General features: G+C 38.2%; 1 protein-coding gene across 4 annotated transcripts in view; it reads right to left on the bottom strand.

Annotated features, from left to right (window-relative positions):
• Nucleotides 1–20,070, bottom strand: part of NPAS3 (neuronal PAS domain protein 3) — a 947,754-nt gene that overhangs the window by 483,577 nt on the left and 444,107 nt on the right. The window lies entirely within an intron of this gene.

Below are 20,070 nucleotides of genomic sequence, written 5' to 3'. Positions count from 1 at the left end.
CAAGCCTCACCTGCTATCACCGCGCAAGCTGCCCAGTAAAGGTTATCTCCCATTTTCTTCCAGGAGGGATAAACAGCAGAAGGAAACCAGACAGACCCTCTGTCTCCTGCCCCTCTCTTCTTTGGTCCTGACTGGTCCTGTCATGTTTGTTGTCCGACCTATCTGGGCAGCAGTTGTGGTGCTACGTGGCTGCGTGTATCCCACCATCGATCAGTGAGTACCTCCAAAGGGCACCACAGACGGCTGATGGACCTCGATAATAACGCAGGGCAGTCTGCCCTGTTTACATGTGTAAGAACTAAAAAGAAAAAAAAGATTTCAAATCTTTTAAAAACCACATTTTGACCAGAGGCTTTTGACAAAGCCTCTCTCTCTCTCTCTGTCTCTCTCTCTCTCTCTGTATATATATCAGTCAGTGAGACTGGCAAGCTTGGATAGAGTCTATTAACAGGGGGAATAAGGTTCATGAATTTCAAGCTTGGAGGGCTCTAATTACCTCATGTGCAAACTTTAACTACAAAACTCAGATAAATTGCTGCACTAAAACCATAGAAGATCCTCCACCTGATTTGTGCCAGGGCATCGAAAGTGCAGTGAGGCTGATCCCAGCAAGGATTTTTTCAAATCAGTCCCAGGAGGACAGGTCTTGGACCTGTCTCTAATGAGTATGTATGGGTTACTCGGATGTTTTGGTGAAGCTACTCGGTAAATTAGTCAATCTGAAATTTTATTAGCCACGAAGCACTGCAGCAGTCAGCCAGATAGCCCCACAATACTGGGAATTAAAGTCATCCTAAGCATCTATTAGCCAGGTACCAATAATCTGTTTCAGGCCCTGCCTGGTAGTTGTAACATTAAACCAATCAGCTAATAGTTACAGCTGTCTCTTCAGTATTTTTGTTCGTAGAGGTGTGGCCCCCTCTCTTTGCCCCAATTTATACCTAGACGGGGCTCCTATATTTATTCTATCAAAGTGTATGATTTGGATTCAACAACAAAATCAAACATGGAAAAGGTCTGTATAAATAAACCAGGGTGCAAAACAGCTGAAGCTGAGCTGACGGAATTTAGTGACTATTGGAGGCAGAGGGAAATGGAGAAAACAAACACCGCTCTCAAATATTCAAAACATTCATATTTTATCAAAGCTGTACCGAGGAGAAACGCGGATTTCCCTGTGCCTGGCAGAACGCTCTCCATGGCTATTTATCTAGTTACAAACTTTTATAGATGTGAAATATTTTAAGAAGTCCTTTAGATATGGCCCGAGGTAATTTCAAACTTAACAGACCCTGTCCCACCAGAGCTCATTACAGTGAATTTTATAACAAAGTACCCTCTACTTAATTTTCAGAGCCTAGCCAAGCGTACTGGAAATGCAGTTGCATTAAGTGCAATTAATGGTACAATAAAAGCAGTAGAGTTTAACACCCAAGAACCAAAGGTAGACACTGGCTCCATGTTCTCCAATAGTCAGTGATGTGTCAGAGAGCCCCGAGTGTGAGATTTCTGTAACAAGGAGCAATTGTCTCTCTCCTGCTGGAGAAAAACTTTCTGTCCTTCAACAATTCCACCACGAGACTGCACAAGGGATATGAAGTTACTCTCTCCAGTTATGCCACTAGCATCCTCACTCCCTTTGAGCAGGATGTCAACACAGGAAGCTCCTACTCCCACCAGCGAGGAGAAAGGGCAAATTCAATTTTACTAAAGTGGAATAGCAAGTGACACATAAAGCATACAATGATTTGTGCTTCAAATGCCAAAAGAAAAAGTGTTTCCAGTCAGAAGAGTATGTATATTTTTCTCAAACAAGCCCCCAAACCAAAAAAAAAAAAAAAAAAAAAACCCCAAAAAATGGTGGATAGGCAGGAACAATCATAATGATGTTTGCAAGTCTCTTTAATGATGAAAAATCACCACTTACGTAGAATCTGAACATGAACAGTATCCTGGAGTAAGCAAAAACCGCACTGGCTGAAATAAGCATGATTGTTAGAGCACTTGTCGATGAGTTAATTTGTTAAATACAACATGTAGTTAAGAATGAATCAAAAGATGCTTATATATATACACATCTTCTGTAAATAATGAAAACAAGTCTATCTGGAAAAGTATTTGATTATAACTACCTCCTTTGTAGCCCTGTCTGCATTCAGGATTCTATTTGTCTATTTCCAGTGCTGGATAAAATTGGTCATTTAATAATGTAAACAGGCTAAGAAATACATTGAAGTTATATTTTTAACTAAAAACATTCCTACCCATAATTAAAACACAGAGAAACCATTTTCACCATAAAATGATAGCATACTTCCACTAAATAAAGTCATTAGACAGTCCCCAAATTTCAAATTATTGAAAACATGCTTCTAACTTTGTTCCTCAACAAAATTCTACCGAAAGCTTTTAAACTAGTTTTGGTCTCTCTAGTTTCCAATAGGAGCTAATAAGCCATGGGCGGGACACAGAAAACCCCAGGAGCCTGGTCAGTGCCAAAGTCAGGCCGGAAGTAATGGGAGTGAGCAGAAACCAAACTGCAAGTGGACGTGCTTTAGTGACACCAAACTGAGTCCCTCTGGTCCAACAAAATAACCTGATCACTTCCCAAAACAGAAAACATGCCATTGCCTTAAAAACTAATGCACTAGCAGCTATAGTTGATAAAAGATGAAGTTCCTTGTGTAACTAAAGAGACAGACATGAACAGGGGAACTCCAGACTTTGCAAAGCCAACCGGATCTAGAAATGACTGGTAATACTGGAACCACCACATTAACAAAAGGTGTATTTGCAGTAGAATTCCGTTGCATTTTAAAGAGAAATTGGAAGAAAATAAAAAAGACAAAACTAGGTACATTTTTAAAACATCAATAATGTTCTTAGACAACTCACCCTGTCTCTGAATGAACTCAAAAGTGATTAAAAATAAGCCATTTGTCCACTGGTTTCAAAATGAGGGGTTCCATTTAGGGTCCTCCCTTTAGAAGCTTTGCTAAATCACACTACTTATTGTTGTGAAAAATAAAATTAAAACACTTTCTCGATTTATGCAGGGTTTAAGTAAATGTATCCACACACAGTCATTTCTCAACCCACAAGTGCCTTGCGTGCCCCATCCCAGCAATGCTGCTGGTCCCGGGGCCTGTGTGGGGAGGGAGGGGAGGGCGTGCAGTGCTAAGAGGAGGCTTTAGAATCAGGCAGATCAAGATTGCTATCATGGTCTTGCTATTTACTAACTACAATATTTCAGGCATGTTGCTTGATCTTGCTGAGCATTGATTTTCCTCCTCTCTAAGATGCTTGCTCATTGGGTTTAGAAGAGAATCCAAGTATCCCAAGTACACAGTATGTCTTATGTACTCAGGTGTTGATTTCCAACTCTCTCCCTGTTGGCAGCAGTAGAACTCTTGAGAAACAGGGGCCTCCATGGAGAAGAAGCTCCTCCTGACTAGCCTTGTGGTGCTTTTGCTTTTACTATTCTGCCCACTCAGACTACACATCCCCCTCCACGGTGCTCACACAAACCTGTCATCGCAGCCTCATCCGAGACCTCACTCATGCAGCGTTCCTTCAACAAACGGTTAAAAAGGATCTTTCTGTGCTCTGAGGCCCTACACCCTATCCCGCACTGTTCTTCTAGTTTTCACTTTAAGCCTTTTTAGAAATTTTTATGTGTTCACATTTTAATTTGTGATGTGAACGTTCTTATTTATAACCCACACTACCAAAAACTATTTCTGAGTGGTCCTCCTGAAAACCTTTAAGAAACCTTGAGCTTTTCCTCCTTACTTTCTGCTACAGTGTCTGAAATAATGCATAGAACCCCAGTTAGAAATGTGTCCGATTTACCAAACGTACTTGTTTAGAAAGCAAATCTTCTGTGTCAGTGAAGAGACCGTTAATAATTCACACAGCAGCCAGCATGATGCCACCAGTCCGCTTTCCCCTTTGTCACTAGAGGGTCAGAGTTACACTAGAACTGGGAGTCTGAAAATGTGGGGGGAAAGATAGATCTTTTTAAGCATGGACCTTTTTCAGGGTAAGACGGTTATCTAACCTACTTTTCCTCAAATGGTCGACTTAGGGTGGTGGGTGCAGAACAATCTTAAGACAACTGGGTACTTGGGGGCCTGAGGAAATTTACCAGCAGGTAAAGGAGGCATGGGCAATGTTGATAAAAAGGTATTCCAAACATTTCAACCCACTTCAAACTATTGCCCACAATGGTGCCCAGGTGAGAGGATGACACTCTCTCCTGCCTCAAGACCACAAAGGAAGCTGCTCCCGGGACCTCTATGCTACATAAGGGTGGTGACGGTGACGTAACACTGGGTTCTGTGATGGGTGCACAGGTTCTGTGGATGAAGCTAGGAACGTGACCTCTACTTACACCATTTTTTTTTTACCTTGGAGAGATGTCATTGTTGTAAAAACTAAAAACCATGTATGCTTACAAGTCTTTCTACAGGATCTCAATTTCCTTGAAGGCAAAGGGCACAGTTGAAATGCTCTTAACCCTGAATAAAAAGTTCTATGCGCCCCACTGTCTTAATTCAGTATGTGATGGTGATGATGGTGATGATGATGATGATGATGATGATAATTAATTTTCAGAATTGAGAGTGGAAGTGATGAATGAAATGAGATTCCAAGAAACAGTGTCGGTCTAGACATTTTTACTTAAGGCCTTAGCTGAGATGTGGAAACTGAGGGTGGGTGTGCAATCTGTGGTCTCGGCAGAGGGAGCTCTGCTCCTGAACTGCATCTTCGTCCTCAGGTTGTTGCTACACCAGCGCCCAGCTCCAGGCACAGTAATAAAAGCTTAATTCCACAGTCTTGCACCTGACTAATCCAGGTTTTGTGACCACAAGAGAAGGAAGTTACCTTAAGAATATCAATCCACTGCCTTTCATGAGCTTTAAATGCACTCTACAGTAAAAGATACATACAAGGCTCTCCTGACCTAGTGTACCTTTTAGCTTTAAGTGGAATCGACTTTATTTTCCTGTCAACTACAATTTTCACTAAAGACTCCTGACTTTTTTATGGCATAATAAAGTTTTGTCTAGGATTAAAATAAGAAGCTTTTATAATACCTATGACCCTAATATTCTGGATTAATTTTTAAATTGCATCTGAAAATCAGTACCATTAGCAATTCGAAGTTTATGCCCTTGAAACCAGATTCATTTCCTTGCCTCTCTCATTTGGTTCATATCTTTTAGGATGAATTTCATTATATATAAATCACCAAGTCTAAAAAAGAACTTTCCATAGACTCAAATAAAGTTTACATCTATTTCAGTTTGATGTATTTTCTTCTACAGCAAATTAGTTATTACCTGTGTTCCCTGTGGAAAAACACAAATATTCTGAACATATTATTTTGTCACATCTTTTCCCACTTATAGCACCCTTAACTACCCAGCTGAGTGAGAGGAGAGGAGGAGAGGCACATGGGCTCGAATGCACCGCTGACCATCTCCCTTCACTATTCTGGGCACACCCCTTCCACATGCACACTGAGCGGTCACAGGAGGCAGTGTGACATTTGACTCTGTAGTGACATTAAATGGGTGCCTTCCTTCCCCCCTTCTAGTATTTCAAAATGCATTAACTGTGCAATGGGCTAGCTTCACAGGAAAGTGGAAAGGAACTGCATATTGACATATGAAAAGCACATGATGACTCTATATGCAACTTTTAATTGCACAGGGAGGCATAAGTCCACAACTAAAATTGTTTTCTTCTTTGGTTTAAATGATGTTTCACCCTAGCCCACAGCATTTTATTATCTGAGCAAGTAACATGAGTTCAAAATGTCATTCCCATATGCCTGAGGTTTGTTTATTCAGTAAAAAATACACTGACCACCCACTGTATACCCAGAGCTCACATGGCACTAAGGAAATGACCAGGAGCAAGGAGAGACACAGCCCCTGCTTTCCCAGGGAGCAGTCTTCTGACTGAGACTGCAGCAAATGGAACCGAATTAAAAGCACAGCACAGATTATACCACAGCTGTTATTGTATATTCTCAAAATGAGAAAATGTGATGTCACTGTTGAAAGTCAAATTTGCCTACTAATAAGTTAACTTGTTGCAAATAGAGTATACTCTATAAGAACACAGACTAAGTTTTACACATGGAACTTGATGACTGTAAAATGAAGAAGTTCCACATTCACTGCTGGCATTGAGAATGACAGTGCAGTCATGCACAGGCCCCATATTTGTCACTTTTTATTGAACAATTCTAATCCCTCCTTAAGTAAACATACATGTTACCCACCCAAAAGGAACCAAATTTATTGTTCTACCCTTCTTCATCACAAAGGAACTCCTGATTTCCTTAGACAGGTTATGGGCCTATTTCCAGGAAATGAATAATAATTGGCTTTAAGCCAGTTCTCCATATCTGTGATCCCATATCTGTGATTGCTCAAAGTATGGAAACATGACCCAGTTCTGCCCAATAAATCATAAAGGGAACCCCCTCTCCAGCTTCTGGGAAATATCTCACACTTCTTCACTTTGAAAGCTGTTGTATGAGGACCAATGCTTGGAGCTGCAACATCATTTCTCCACCACAGTGTGACAAGTCTTGAGTAGAAAACACCATGCACTGAGGATGAAGAACAGAACAACAGGAAACATTGGGACCTGACTGACCTGGTCAAGCCACTGAGGTTCCTGGGCCTACCCATCCACAGACTTCTCTTACTGTCAGATAATTAAATCACCTGTTGCTTACCAGGCTGCACACTCCATTGTTTGCAGCCAAACATATTTTTAAATGATGGACCTGGTAAATTTTGTTTTTAAACCACAGGCAATATTGTATAGTCAATACCAGGATGTCCTCCCTCAATGTTGGGACTTTAAACTTCTTTTCTTTGAATGTTTCAAGCTTGAGACATCCCTTGTCATGAGTGCCTATGTTAATTACATTAAGCCTACCTCTGGAGAAACATGATGTGCAGGGGTGGGGAGCAGAAGAGGTGACAGTGGTGTGTGTAGAGAAAGCAGGTCGGGAAAGAAGGGTAAGCTGAGAGAAACGGAATACTATAGTAGAAGCGGTGGACCTGAAATACCAAGGAAATTCCTGGAAATAGAAATGAGAATCTCTACAATTCAACCAGATCAGGGGAAAAAGAGTTGTGAGTAAGACTGGGGACAAGGAGAAGAAAAGAAAGCCAGAGAAGCAACCACAGAATAAGCGCTGAGTCATTTCTGTGGTTTCAAATAAGCCCTAGTTTGACAAAAACCTAAAGTCGCTAAATCACCTCACATAACACATCCTAGGGATGTGTGGATTCAATTACTGAGCAAGAAGACCACCAGTAGAAGAGATGTTATTTTTGGAATCTCAGTGCGAAGCAAATGTACAGATGTTGGCACAAAAGCCGAACTGTCTGAAATGGAACTCACACTAGAGGTCCAGGGAGGAGATTAGAAGAGATAAAGAATTAAGAAATAAAAAAAAGGTACAGAATCAAATACTGTATAAAAATCACAATCTCTGTGAGCAGGCTGTAAAAATCATATTATTTTCATTGAAAAATAACTCATTAAACTGCACCCCAGCAGGATGTAAAGAACAACACATAGCATATGAACATAGTGAGCAGCAGGGGGCAATAAACTTTATAAAAACTATTAAAGCATGCAACAAAGCAAGACAATAGAGAGAGGAAACAGTGAAACTTTCAGCCCACTTCATAAAATAACCAGGTAATACGTAAGTGCAAACATTTCATGAGAAACACACATGCTTATCGCACTGAAATTCATGCTCTGCAAAGTCACCCTGAAGATGTCAGAGCTGACCTGCTGCAGGGCAGCGAAATCCAAGCCAGCAGTTGTCTCGTGGAGACGCTGGTCCAGAAGCGCTTCACACCAGGTAACCTACTGAAATACCATAATTGTTTGCAGGGTCCTGAGATGTTGCTCTAGACAGACATAAAGGTTAAATGAAAACAGGGCTACACACATCCCAGAACCAGTGCTGAACAGGGACACTTCAAGCTCTGAGCTTGTGGTACCTGTGAGCAACTTTGCCTCTAACCAGCCCCCCATATTTCAGGGGATTCAACAAGAAATCCTACATGGACAACTATTCCTGGGTTATATACAGCTTAGAATCTCCTCAAAGCACAGTAGGCATCTACAAACCCTGTCTTTAAATTATTTTCCTCTTCTGCTTCTCTCTGAAGACCAGAACTTGCCTCCCTTAAAAATCTATTTGGGATTCCTTAGACCCATTACCCCTTTAAGGGATAATGCCTGAGAGACACTGAAGCTCTCTGTTTAACATTTTAGCAAATATTTATTAACCAGATTTCCTCATGGCACCTTCACTGGTTGAGGGGTGGGAGGTGTGGGAAGAGTTGGGCATCAGATAGGGTAAAGGAAAAAAGGAGATTCTTGTCTCCCAGGGCATCATGGTAAGGCAAGGACTAGTGACAAGATTTTAATAAATCAGATTGAAATAAAAATAGAGCCCTGAAGATAAACTGTGATTAAGAGGTTTCTAGTCTACTCAGAATGATTCTGAAGTGGCCAAGACCAAACTAACAATGACTGTTTTAAATAAACCCTCCTCATCTCTCTAAAGTCATTTCCTAGCTTTTAAAGGCATGATTGTGCTATGTGGAACATCCCTCACACCAACAAGATGGAGAGCAATAGAAACAGAACCCAAAATAGGAACCTGCAAAGACCAGTAGAGCCATTCACATTCACACTTGCCAAACTGACAGGCTCAAAGTATAAGCATATACTATATTCCCCTATTATATATACAACCCCCGTTAAGCTTGAAGCAGATATTCCCATTAATAGTCAAGATCCCCCCAACCCCCAACCCCATTTCTGTCGCTCGCTCCTTTTCCTTCTCTCTTTCTTTAATTTATAGGGACAGTAGCCCATCACATAGACAAATGGCCTACCTTTGTTTGTTTTAATGCTTTTCCATAAAAATCATGTCTAGGACCCTAAGCTTTCTATTTCTGTACCTCTTAGATTATAGAACAAAAACTAAATCATTTTAGCCAAATTTTGTTTTAAGATTTCTGCTAGGTTGAGACCTTAGATTTTAGGTTGGAATGAATGTTTATGGCCAAGTTATAAATACCTGCTTCTCAGCAAGAGCCACTAAATGTATAGTTTGGAGACTACATGTGGCTTCCCAAATTTCAAAAGTTTATCTACTCGAAGGAAATTTGTTTTTAAAACTGTCAAGCTACACAAGCCACTACATTTCCTTTCACTAGCTTGTAAAGATTAATTGGAAGTAGCACATGTTTGCAATTTATAGGTCAAGGAAAATTTGTCCTGTTCAAGTAGAGCTTGGCAGAGGAAATGTACACATTCTCAGCTGAAAACAAAGATAGAAGCAACCAAGAAATAAAATACTTTTGGAAGATGTGTGTAATTATTTGTTTATCTTAAGGTCAGAGGTTGACGGTGTAGCTCTCATAGAAGATCTCTGGAGTTCACTCATTATTAGCAAGCCAAAGAAGAATCTTACAAAACTGATTGGACAAGGTTTGAGTTTTAGGATTAAAAATTTAGGAAATCTTAAGAAAGTTGTCCTGTGCCTTTCACTAGAACAATGTATTTAGGTACATTCATGTTTTATCTTTTAAGCAATAAATAATACTGAAGCAGTGGTGCACAGTCTTAATAAATGGAAAATTAATAAAACATCAAATGTTTAACTTTACAAAATGAAAGCAAAACCTATTTTAATATAAACTCTTCATACTGAGTGAACAGCTACAAATATAATAATCAGATTCTTTCTCATTTAGGAAATGAAGACCACATGTCACACAAATAAAAAAATAAATAACTACAACCTCAAAAATAAAACAAAAACAATCTGTCCAACCATCAAGGGGAAAGAAAATAGGTATTTTTGTGTCTCGCTCACAAGGTATTATGACTTCAAATTCTGCATCTTGATATCCTGGATCATTATCTTGTATTTTTACTTAATTTGGATATCTCAAGGCATTAGATTTAGATTTTATCATTTTTCTGTCATATGTCATCTTTAAATTCTAAAGTACACATGTGTACATATTAGATTTTATTAAAATATGGATTCAGGAACAAATCCCTGGGGAGAATTAAAATGTTAGTTTGATGGGAATTCTATCTATTAAAAAATTTCAAACACAAACACCACTTCACTTTTCTTTTTCTCCAAATTAGACCAAAAACCCTCCTGCCGATTATTTATTTATGTCATTTGACAGGACTAAAATCAGCCTGTCTCGAAATTTTGCAGCCATTCATACTTTTCCTAATAAGAACTATTTTTACAAGGTCCTTTCTGGCCAAGAAACTTTCAACCACAGTAAACTAGTCAGACACAATACCAGATGATTAGACCAGAGTATATAGACTATGTAGCATAAACCGCCAGTTAAACACTATAACATGCTTCATTTTAATCATGTAGCTTTCATCTTTTTGAGCACCCTTTTAGCATCTCTTGGAAAAAAAAAAAGAGGCTTTGAGAAAAGCTGAGATACTGCTAAACATTATAAGCTGATGCTGCTATACTTTGCTTTGCCCCACTGCTTCCCCACCCCCATGGAAAAAATATCATTTTCGATACCCTGAAGTCTAGTAATTGTGTGTGGTCTGAAATGAGACAGCACACCATCTTCAGCTGAAAGGTCAGTTTGAATCAGGGTTAAAATGAAATCATGTGCCATATTCAGATAATCATTATTATGATAATATATTTAGTGTAAGAACAATAAATAAATGGTAGAGTAGCAGAAAACTTTATGGCATGCATTATCACATGGTTAATTACAGGGTTAATTCAAGTTAAGCCAAACACAATACAAGGAAAACAAAACTCTACATTATTGATGCAACAAAATCACCCAGTAAGCAAAATAATTTGGGTGACTTCCTTGAAGATGCCTGCTATATTAGTTTACATTGTATCTTAATAGAAATGAGAAAAATAATGTGAGCTTCAGAATACGCGATTTCTCAGAAAGGCTAATGTTAATTTCTAAGGTTTGCCTTTTTGAGACCATGTTGTTTGAAATTTTTGTTTTACAGAGGTTTCCTCTGTGAATTGTAAGTAGAAGACTTTGTAATTCCTTAATATGTGATTAGAAACAAATTTGAATTTTAACAAATGTTTTAAAGTAATTTTATTTTCCTTAGATGTATAAAGTAGTGTGTCATGAAACCATAAAATATTAAAACATAGAATAGTTTTTAAGCTTATAAGACTCAATCATCTTGCTACACAGATGGAAAAAAAAGTTCAGAGAAGTTATGAGATTTGCCAAAAATCAAATAGCTAACTAGCAACTGGGTCTTCTAACTTTCAAGCCAATGTGCCTTCCATTTCATTCTTGGTTAGGGGTGGGGAGGTTTGAAAAAAAAACATGACATAATCAAGTACGCATTATTATAGATAGTATACCAACACATGCCTAAAGGATTAGGTAACATCATGAAATATGAAATATTTCAGACAATGAAAATATCACTCCAAGGATTAGGAATCATTGGCATTTTGGCAAAGACTTAAAACAAACTTTCCACCATCCCCCTAATCCACACATATTTAATTGTGTATGTAAAAACTAAGTTCATCACAATTCTTAGAAAGAAAGCAAGGAGAAGACAGTACTAATACAAAGATGTTTATTTTAGAATAATTATTCAAAAGGGATATTTAGATTAAAGAATTAGACACACACTGCAGGTGGGATTCAAGTTTTAACCTGAAGCTACACTGAAAGTTGACCAAGTTTGCTCTTTACAGGGCTCTTTCTGCAACACTGCACTGGAAGTGCTAACCATTGCAATAAGGCAGGAAAAAGACATTAAAGCCATTGAAATTAGAAAGGAATAATTACAACTGTCTTTATTGATAGATGAAGTAATCTTATATGTTAAACATACTAAGAAATGTATACAATAATTTAAGAAATAAAATACAAGGTAAGCAAGGTTTCAGGATGAAAGATCAATATATAGAAATTAATTAAATTTTTATATATTAGCAAATACTCGAAAACTAAATTAGGTAAACAATTCCATTGACAGTAGTCATTTAAAAAATAAACCATTTAGGAATAACTTTAATAAGAGAAGGACAGCACCTTTAGTACACTGAGAACTAAGAAACATTGCTTGGAGACATTAAAGATTTAAATAAATGAAGTTATATACTGTGTCTAAGGTTTGGGAAGGCTCAATATTGTTAGTATAGCAATTCAGCTCAAATTTATCTCAGTGAAATTTCTATCAACATTGCAGAAGGCTTTTTCAGAGAAATTAATAAGTTAATCCTAAAATTTGCATAAAATGCAAATGAATTAGAAAAACCAACACTTTTTTTTTTACAGAGACAGAGAGAGGGACAGGTAGGTACAGACAGGAAAGGAGAGAGATGAGATGCACCAATTCTTCCTTGTGGTGCCTTAGTTGTTCATTGACCGCCCTCCCATATGTTCCCTGACCAGAGGGCTACAGCAGACCAAGCAGCCCCTTGCCCAAGCCAGATGAGCCCGTGCTCAAGCCAGAGACCTCGAGGCTTCAAACCTGAGTCCTCTGCATCCCAGTCCGACGCTCTATTCACTGTGCCACCGCCTGGTCAGGCAGAACCAACACATTTTTAAAAAAGAAAAACAATTATAGGCCTAAAACCTCTTGACTTTAAAGCTTTAAGGCTACAGAAGTTAAGACAATGTGGTATTGGCATAAGGAAAGATACATATATCAATGGAACAGCAGAGAGCCCCTAAAGAAACAGTTGCATATATGGTCAACTGCTTTTCAATAAAGGTGTCAAGACAATTCAGGAGGAAGAAGATAGTCTTTTCAAAAACTATTTCTGGAACAACTGGATATGCATGTGCATAGATAAATGAATCTAGACACCTCATTCCGTGTAAAAAATTAACTCAAATGCATCATACACTTTAATTCTAAGAGCAAAACTACAAAATGCTAGGAGAAAATATGAGAAAATCTTTTTTTTTTTTTTTTTTCATTTTTCTGAAGCTGGAAACAGGGAGAGACAGTCAGACAGACTCCCGCATGCGCCCGACCAGGATCCACCTGGCACGCCCACCAGGGGCGACGCTCTGCCCACCAGGGGGCGATGCTCTGCCCATCCTGGGCGTCGCCATGTTGCGACCAGAGCCACTCTAGCGCCTGAGGCAGAGGCCACAGAGCCATCCCCAGCGCCCGGCCATCTTTGCTCCAATGGAGCCTTGGCTGCGGGAGGGGAAGAGAGAGACAGAGAGGAAAGCGCGGCGGAGGGGTGGAGAAGCAAATGGGCCCTTCTTCTGTGTGCCCTGGCCGGGAATCGAACCCGGGTCCTCCGCATGCTAGGCTGGCGCTCTACCGCTGAGCCAACCAGCCAGGGCGAGAAAATCTTTTTGACTCCAGGTAAGGCAAAGATTTTTTAGATTTGACACTCAAAATATGATCCATTAAAAATATGATAAATTTGACTTTATAAAAATAAAAACCCTTCTTTTCATTAAGAAAATGAAAAGACAAGAAGCCACAGACCAGGAGAAAGCATTTGTAAATAATAAACCTGATTAAAGACTTGTAACCAGAATATACCTTTTATAATTCAATAAAAAGATAAACAATCTAATAAAAATAGGCAAGATATTTAAATAGGATTTCACCAAAGAAGGTATAAAAATGGCTAATATGTTTATGAAAAGATACTTAACATCATCAGTCATTAAGGAAATAGTGGTGCATATATGCTATATATATACCCTCCCTTGTGAATGTGATTAGACACCATTTCCATTATCAAGTTGAATATAATATGGTAAAGTTTAAGGGAATTTGTAGCTGTAACTCATATCCCTAATCAATTAATTTTGAGTTAATCAAAAGGAAATTATCCTGGGAGGGCTTGACCTACTCAGATAAGTCCTCTAAAAAAGAGGGTCCAGGTCTTCCCTGAGAGAGAGAGAGAGAGAGAGAGAGAGAGAGAGATTCTTTCTGTTACTCTGAAGAAGCAAACAAACATGTTATAAACCATTTCTAGAGGGTCACATGGGAAGAACCCCTCCAGGATATTCCCTAGAAACTAAGATTTATCCCCAGCTGATAGCCAGCAAGAAAATGAAGACTTTGACCTTGTAACCTCAAGGAACTAATTCTTCCAACCATCAGTTACCATGAAGAGGAACTCAAGCCTCAGATGAGATCATGGTCTCATCCAATTCTGATTTCATCTAGTGAGACCCTCAACACCGCAATAAAGGTGTCAAGACAATTCAGGAGGAAGAAGATAGTCTTTTCAAAAACTATTTCTGGAACAACTGGATATGCATGTGCATCGATAAATGAACCTAGACACCTCATTCCATGTAAAAAATTAACTCAAATGGATCATACACTTTGATTCTAAGAGCAAAACTGGTCAACAATGGACCAGTTAACCTACATTCAAACCCTGACTCACAGAAAATGTGGATAAAAATCTAGATTAAGTTGTTAAATGTGTGATCATTTCTCACATGGCAATAGAAAACTAATATAGCAGGTCCTCAAATATGTCATTTTAATATAAGTTTGATGAGATACCACTGGAACTTCACTCTCATTTATATCAATTAGCCCTCAGGAAAATTGGTTTTATTATTACATCGCTTCACAGCAATTTCAAGAACCTAGTGACAAAGTTAAGTGAGGACTTATTATACAGAAATACAAATTAAAACCATGAGATACCAAATACACATTTAAAAAAACAAAACTTGCTATAATAAATAATAATAATCAAAAACTCGTACAGTATACTTTGTTCGTGGGAATGTAAAATGGTCCGATCCAATCACTTTGGAAAACAGTTTTTGCATTTTATTTCCAAATTATCATGCACTTACCATACAACTCAGAAATTCCACTACTATGTATCTACTCATAGGAAATGTGAACGTATTTCCACAAAAAGACTTGTACAGGAACATTCGTAGTGGCTTTATTCAAAATAGCCAAAATCAGAAACAATATTAATGTCTATCAACTGGTAACCAAATAAATAATACATGCTATATTCCTGCAATTAACTACTACTCAGTAATGAAAAATAAAAAACTAACTACAAACATATAGAACTTGAAATAGAATCAAGAACATTATACTAAGAAAAAGAAGCCAGGCACAAAAGAACACATATTTTACGACTACACTTAGATGAAATCCCTAGAAAGGCAGAACTACAGAGAAAAAGAAAGTAGAGTGATGTTCGCCTGGGGTTGCAGGTGGGAGCAGGGCTGGCTGTAAGTGGGCATGAGGGAACTTTTTATGATGATGGAAATCTTTTAAAACTGAATTGGTATGATGGAGACAAAACATGAAATTTACTAAAAATCATCCAGCTGTACATTTGTAGTGGGTGGCTGGTGTGAATGGAAAATACACTTTAGCAAAGCTGTTACAAGTGAAAAATGGGTATTTAAAAAAAATAACAAAACAATCTTAAAAATAGGACTAACATAGTTTGTACTTTCATAAGACTAAGTGATCCTGCCATACTCCTTTTCCAAATATTTCCAAATATTCAGATGTCAAACATTGATTTAATGACAATCTAACTTTTGATCCTTTCTTATTTATATTCAATATTAAAAATTTATCTGACAATCTGCCTGACTACAAAAGTTTTCTCTCCCATTTACAATATACTTCTGATTCAAAATTTTGCTATCTAAAAGAGGAAGGTAATAATAAAGGTCAAATTATGCAATGTCACCTTTACAACTCCTTTACCTGTCACGTTTTTTATTTATTTTCAATTCCTCCAATAAAATAAACTTAGAGTCATGCCAAAGTCCACAAATTGGTATTAATTAGAAGCGATGCAGATTTAAAGGTTTATGCCACAGCTATAGTAGTATGGGTTTCTGGAATCCTGACAAATTTTCTTCCATTTAGGCAAATGAAAATTCTTTGACCTTCTAACAAAAGGAAACAACTGAATCATAACTGTTGCCAAGAAACTGACCCAAAACATTACTCAAAAAGCAAATCCAAAAAGGAAATAAAAGCAATAAATTACAATGGCAGCTCTTGGGGATATTTTCTATTAAAGTCACCTTTAATGAGTATGTTAATATCTATTTTCCAATCAACCTCTTAACTATTTGGAGGCTTTACTTTAATGAAACAAAACTGAATCCATCTTTTTTTTTTTTTTTTTTGTATTTTTCTGAAGTTGGAAACAGGGAGGCAGTCAGACTCCCACATGCGCCCTACCTGGATCCACCCGGCACGCCCACCAGGGGGCGATGCTCTGCCCATCCGGGGCGTCGCTCTGTCGCGACCAGAGCCACTCTAGTGCCTGGGGCAGAGGCCACAGAGCCATCCTCAGCGCTCAGGCCAACATTGCTCCAATGGAGCCTTGGCTGCAGGAAGGGAAGAGAGAGACAAAGAGGAAGGAGAAGGGGAGGGGTGGAGAAGCAGATAGGTGCTTCTCCTGTGTGCCCTGGCCGGGAATTGAACCCAGGACTCCTGCACGCCAGGCCAACGCTCTACCACTGAGCCAACCGGCCAGGGCCAATCTGAATCCATCTTAATGAGCACTCTTTCTCAAGGATTCTTCTACACTAAATACAAGGGACTCTCAGGAAAATTTCTGAGTTTGAGCCTTGACTCTGCCACTAAAATTTGTTGGGACAAGGTACATAATGCTCTTAGCACCAGTGCTCATATTTGTAAAATAAAATTAATAATAATAATAGCACCTTACTGACTTACTTCATAAAATTTGCATGAGGACTGAATAAAACACTATATAGGTAAAGTATTTTATAAAGTCAATTAGTCTACACAAAATAGCTCTTTAGAAAAAGTAAAAGAAAAAAGATGATAAACATGTTAGACCCTCATTTGCTAATTCCAGGGCAAGTGCACAGTTCCCTTTATCAAAACATAGAATAGTCACATGAGTCCGTAAGCTTATTTCATGGAGCCCCAAATACAGTGTGTCCGTAAAGTCATGGTGCACTTTTGACCGGTCACAGGAAAGCAACAAAAGACAATAGAAATGTGAAATCTACACCAAATAAAAAGAAAAACTTTCCCAGTTTCATACCTATTCAGTACAGTTCGATGTGGGCTCACACAAAGACTTTTTAGGGCTCCTTAGGTAGCTATCCCGTATAGCCTCTACAGACTCGTCACTGACTGGTGGCCTACCAGAACGGGGTTTCTCCACCAAACTGCCGGTTTCCTTCAACTGCTTATCCCACCGAGTAATGTTATTCCTATGTGGTGGTGCTTTGTTATAAACGTGCCAATATTCACGTTGCACTTTGGTCACGGATTTGAATTTAGCGAACCACAGAACACACTGAACTTTCCTCTGTACCGTCCTCATCTTGACTGGCATGGCCGTGGACTGCTCCGCTGTATACACGGTGTTACGTCATCATCTGCGCATACGCACATGATGCCACATCATCCTACAGAAACTGGGAGGGTTTTCTTTTTATTTGGTGCAGATTTCACATTTCTATCATCTTTTGTTGCTTTCCTGTGACCGGTCAAAAGTGCACCATGACTTTACGGACACACTGTACTTCTTATGTATCATCTCGTATCCCTGAATTATATCCATCACGTGAAAACCACTATTTCTACCTAAATAGTGAAACCAGTTAAACAGACAAGTTGTGTGATCAGTCTTGGTGTCATGGAGTGCATACAGTGCTCCATCCCATCTCCGAGCAGGACGACAGATGCTCTGGGAATGATGTGCATCCTGAGGCCAGAGGTGACAGTCCAGAATTGTATTTTGCTGTTTTCTGCACTTTCTGCTTAGTAATTGTAGAAAATATCATTCTTCTTTTGTTATCTTCACAAACAGAGTAAGTGTCGAAATGGTAGGGAAAACAATGAAATGCCAATAAATACATTACCATAAAGTTGGAGAGTGTTTCCAATGTAACTTCTTTTTTTTTTTTTTTTTTTTTTTTTTGGAGTAAGAAGATGCATAGTTCATAGGCAGTTAGATCAAACTCATGTTTGCTTGGCACCTGGGTCCTAGAGTGGAACAATTCAACTAACTTGTAAGCAGGCACGATGCCATCCAGCCATATGGGTGCACATAGATGCTGCCAAGTGACCATGTAGGAGAATCAGAAGTGTTTGTTGAGGGCAGCAGTCCCAGTGCGGGACTTCCAAACAGCTGTCCACCCTGAGTTCATACGCCTGTGGTTAAGGGGACGTGACATGTTTAATCTATGTTGGATTAATTTTAAAACATAAAAATCAGCTTCTTTGACCCCACATGGTCACTTGGAACATGGGTGAATCACCAGATATATTCTCCTCTTTGTGTTTGCCTATCTTCCCCTAAAAATCATGATGTATTTCTATTTAATGGCTTTCCAAGGTGTCTAACTACATTCCATGATACTGATCAAATATTTGAAAAGAAAAATAGTCTTCATAAATCCCAGTAATCTACATTCTTAATCTGAATTTTTGAGAAATATAGCCATATTTATCTTTGCAAAGATAAGAATCATTTCAAAGAAATGCTAGTAAACTTATTTTAGTCAAGAGGTCAAGCCAACCAGCTGAATCACACCAATAAGTTTAGTTAGAAAAATAAATAAAATCAGTTTAGGAAGTTTACAACTATAATAATTTTATGTGAGTTTAAAGTTTGGAGCACCCAGAAGCTTTATTTAAAATTGGAGGGAAGGCTTTCTATTTGAAAGTTTTATGTAGAATCATCAAAAATTTCATTTACATATTCAGTGCATAAAACATAGGCTAAAATAGTTTCAGAAACAAGAGTTGTGAAGGAAATTAGAGAAATGGTAGGGTTTTCCCCTCAGGTCTCTAAAGTATTATTAGAAAGAGCATTTCTTTTGGGGGTAAACATTACTATAGGGCAGAGATCTGGGCATAAATTTAATTCAAGCCTGGAGAACTGTATATGTTGAGTGTGCGCTGTGTGCGCACGCACACACACACACACCAGTTAATTTCAGAAATGTCTCTGTACTTTATGCAAAGATATTTAACCAATCCCAAATGCAAATAAGATTAAGAAAACTGAAGAATGTCTCTGAAGAGTCAAAAGAGATATCACAAAGTCAGGTACTCTATTCCCAGAGGAACCCTGTGTCCTCTATCAGATTCTGTTCACGTTGAGTTACCGTATAATTCCAACAAACCTAGATGTCTGACCTAAAAGCACATCTGAAGTAGCAAATTAAAAAGGAGATATAGAAATGCTAATGGCAGAGAGGAGTTATAGCTGACAATAAGGAAGGAATAGAAAAAAGGGTGGGAGAGATAAATAACAGGAAAAAATCCTCAAAATACACTGTAATCTGGGCCAATTTAGTCTCCAGTCAAAACAGTTCTCATAGTCCAATGGTCCCTGAGGACTTCTCACCATATTATTTTCATGATAATGAAATGCATACATAATGATGCTCCTAAGTCATAAAGAAAAGGCTCAATTATCTTACACACAAAAAATCTTTCCAAAATGATTTAAATTAAAAAGAAAAAGTCTGGTGATTAAAGAATAGACCCTCTTGTATTCAAAATAATTTCCTTTAGTTTCTGATAGCTGAAGTTGTCTTGCACATGTACTACAATCATATGTATAAATTATGAACAACTTTATAGCCTTAAAAATGTCTGGAAACTGATGAGATCTTACTCTGATATGATGATTCCTGATTTAGAAGCTTGAATTTCAAGTTATGATGCAGCATATAAAACGTTATTATAAATTGCAACTCATTGCTACCCTCAGTATTATACCAGTTTGAGAAATGTTTTATCTCCTTCAAACTAAATCATCTAGATATAAATAGTTTATATTTTGGCAACTTTTGTTTCCTCCACCTCAAGCTTTAAAATGTATGCCTTCATTAGAATGCTTTCTTCTTTCACATGAGCAAATAATTAATTATTCTTCATAAATAAGTAAAATATTTCTTTACAGCTAGGACATTGCTCAATAGAAATTATAAATTGCAACTCTCTCTTTGTCCTCAAAAACAAATAAAT

This window comes from Saccopteryx bilineata, chromosome 4 (genome assembly GCF_036850765.1).
Source record: "Saccopteryx bilineata isolate mSacBil1 chromosome 4, mSacBil1_pri_phased_curated, whole genome shotgun sequence".
Classification (NCBI taxonomy): domain Eukaryota; kingdom Metazoa; phylum Chordata; class Mammalia; order Chiroptera; family Emballonuridae; genus Saccopteryx; species Saccopteryx bilineata.
Note: the sequence above shows the minus strand (reverse complement) of the source record. Positions and strands in the feature narration are given on the sequence as shown.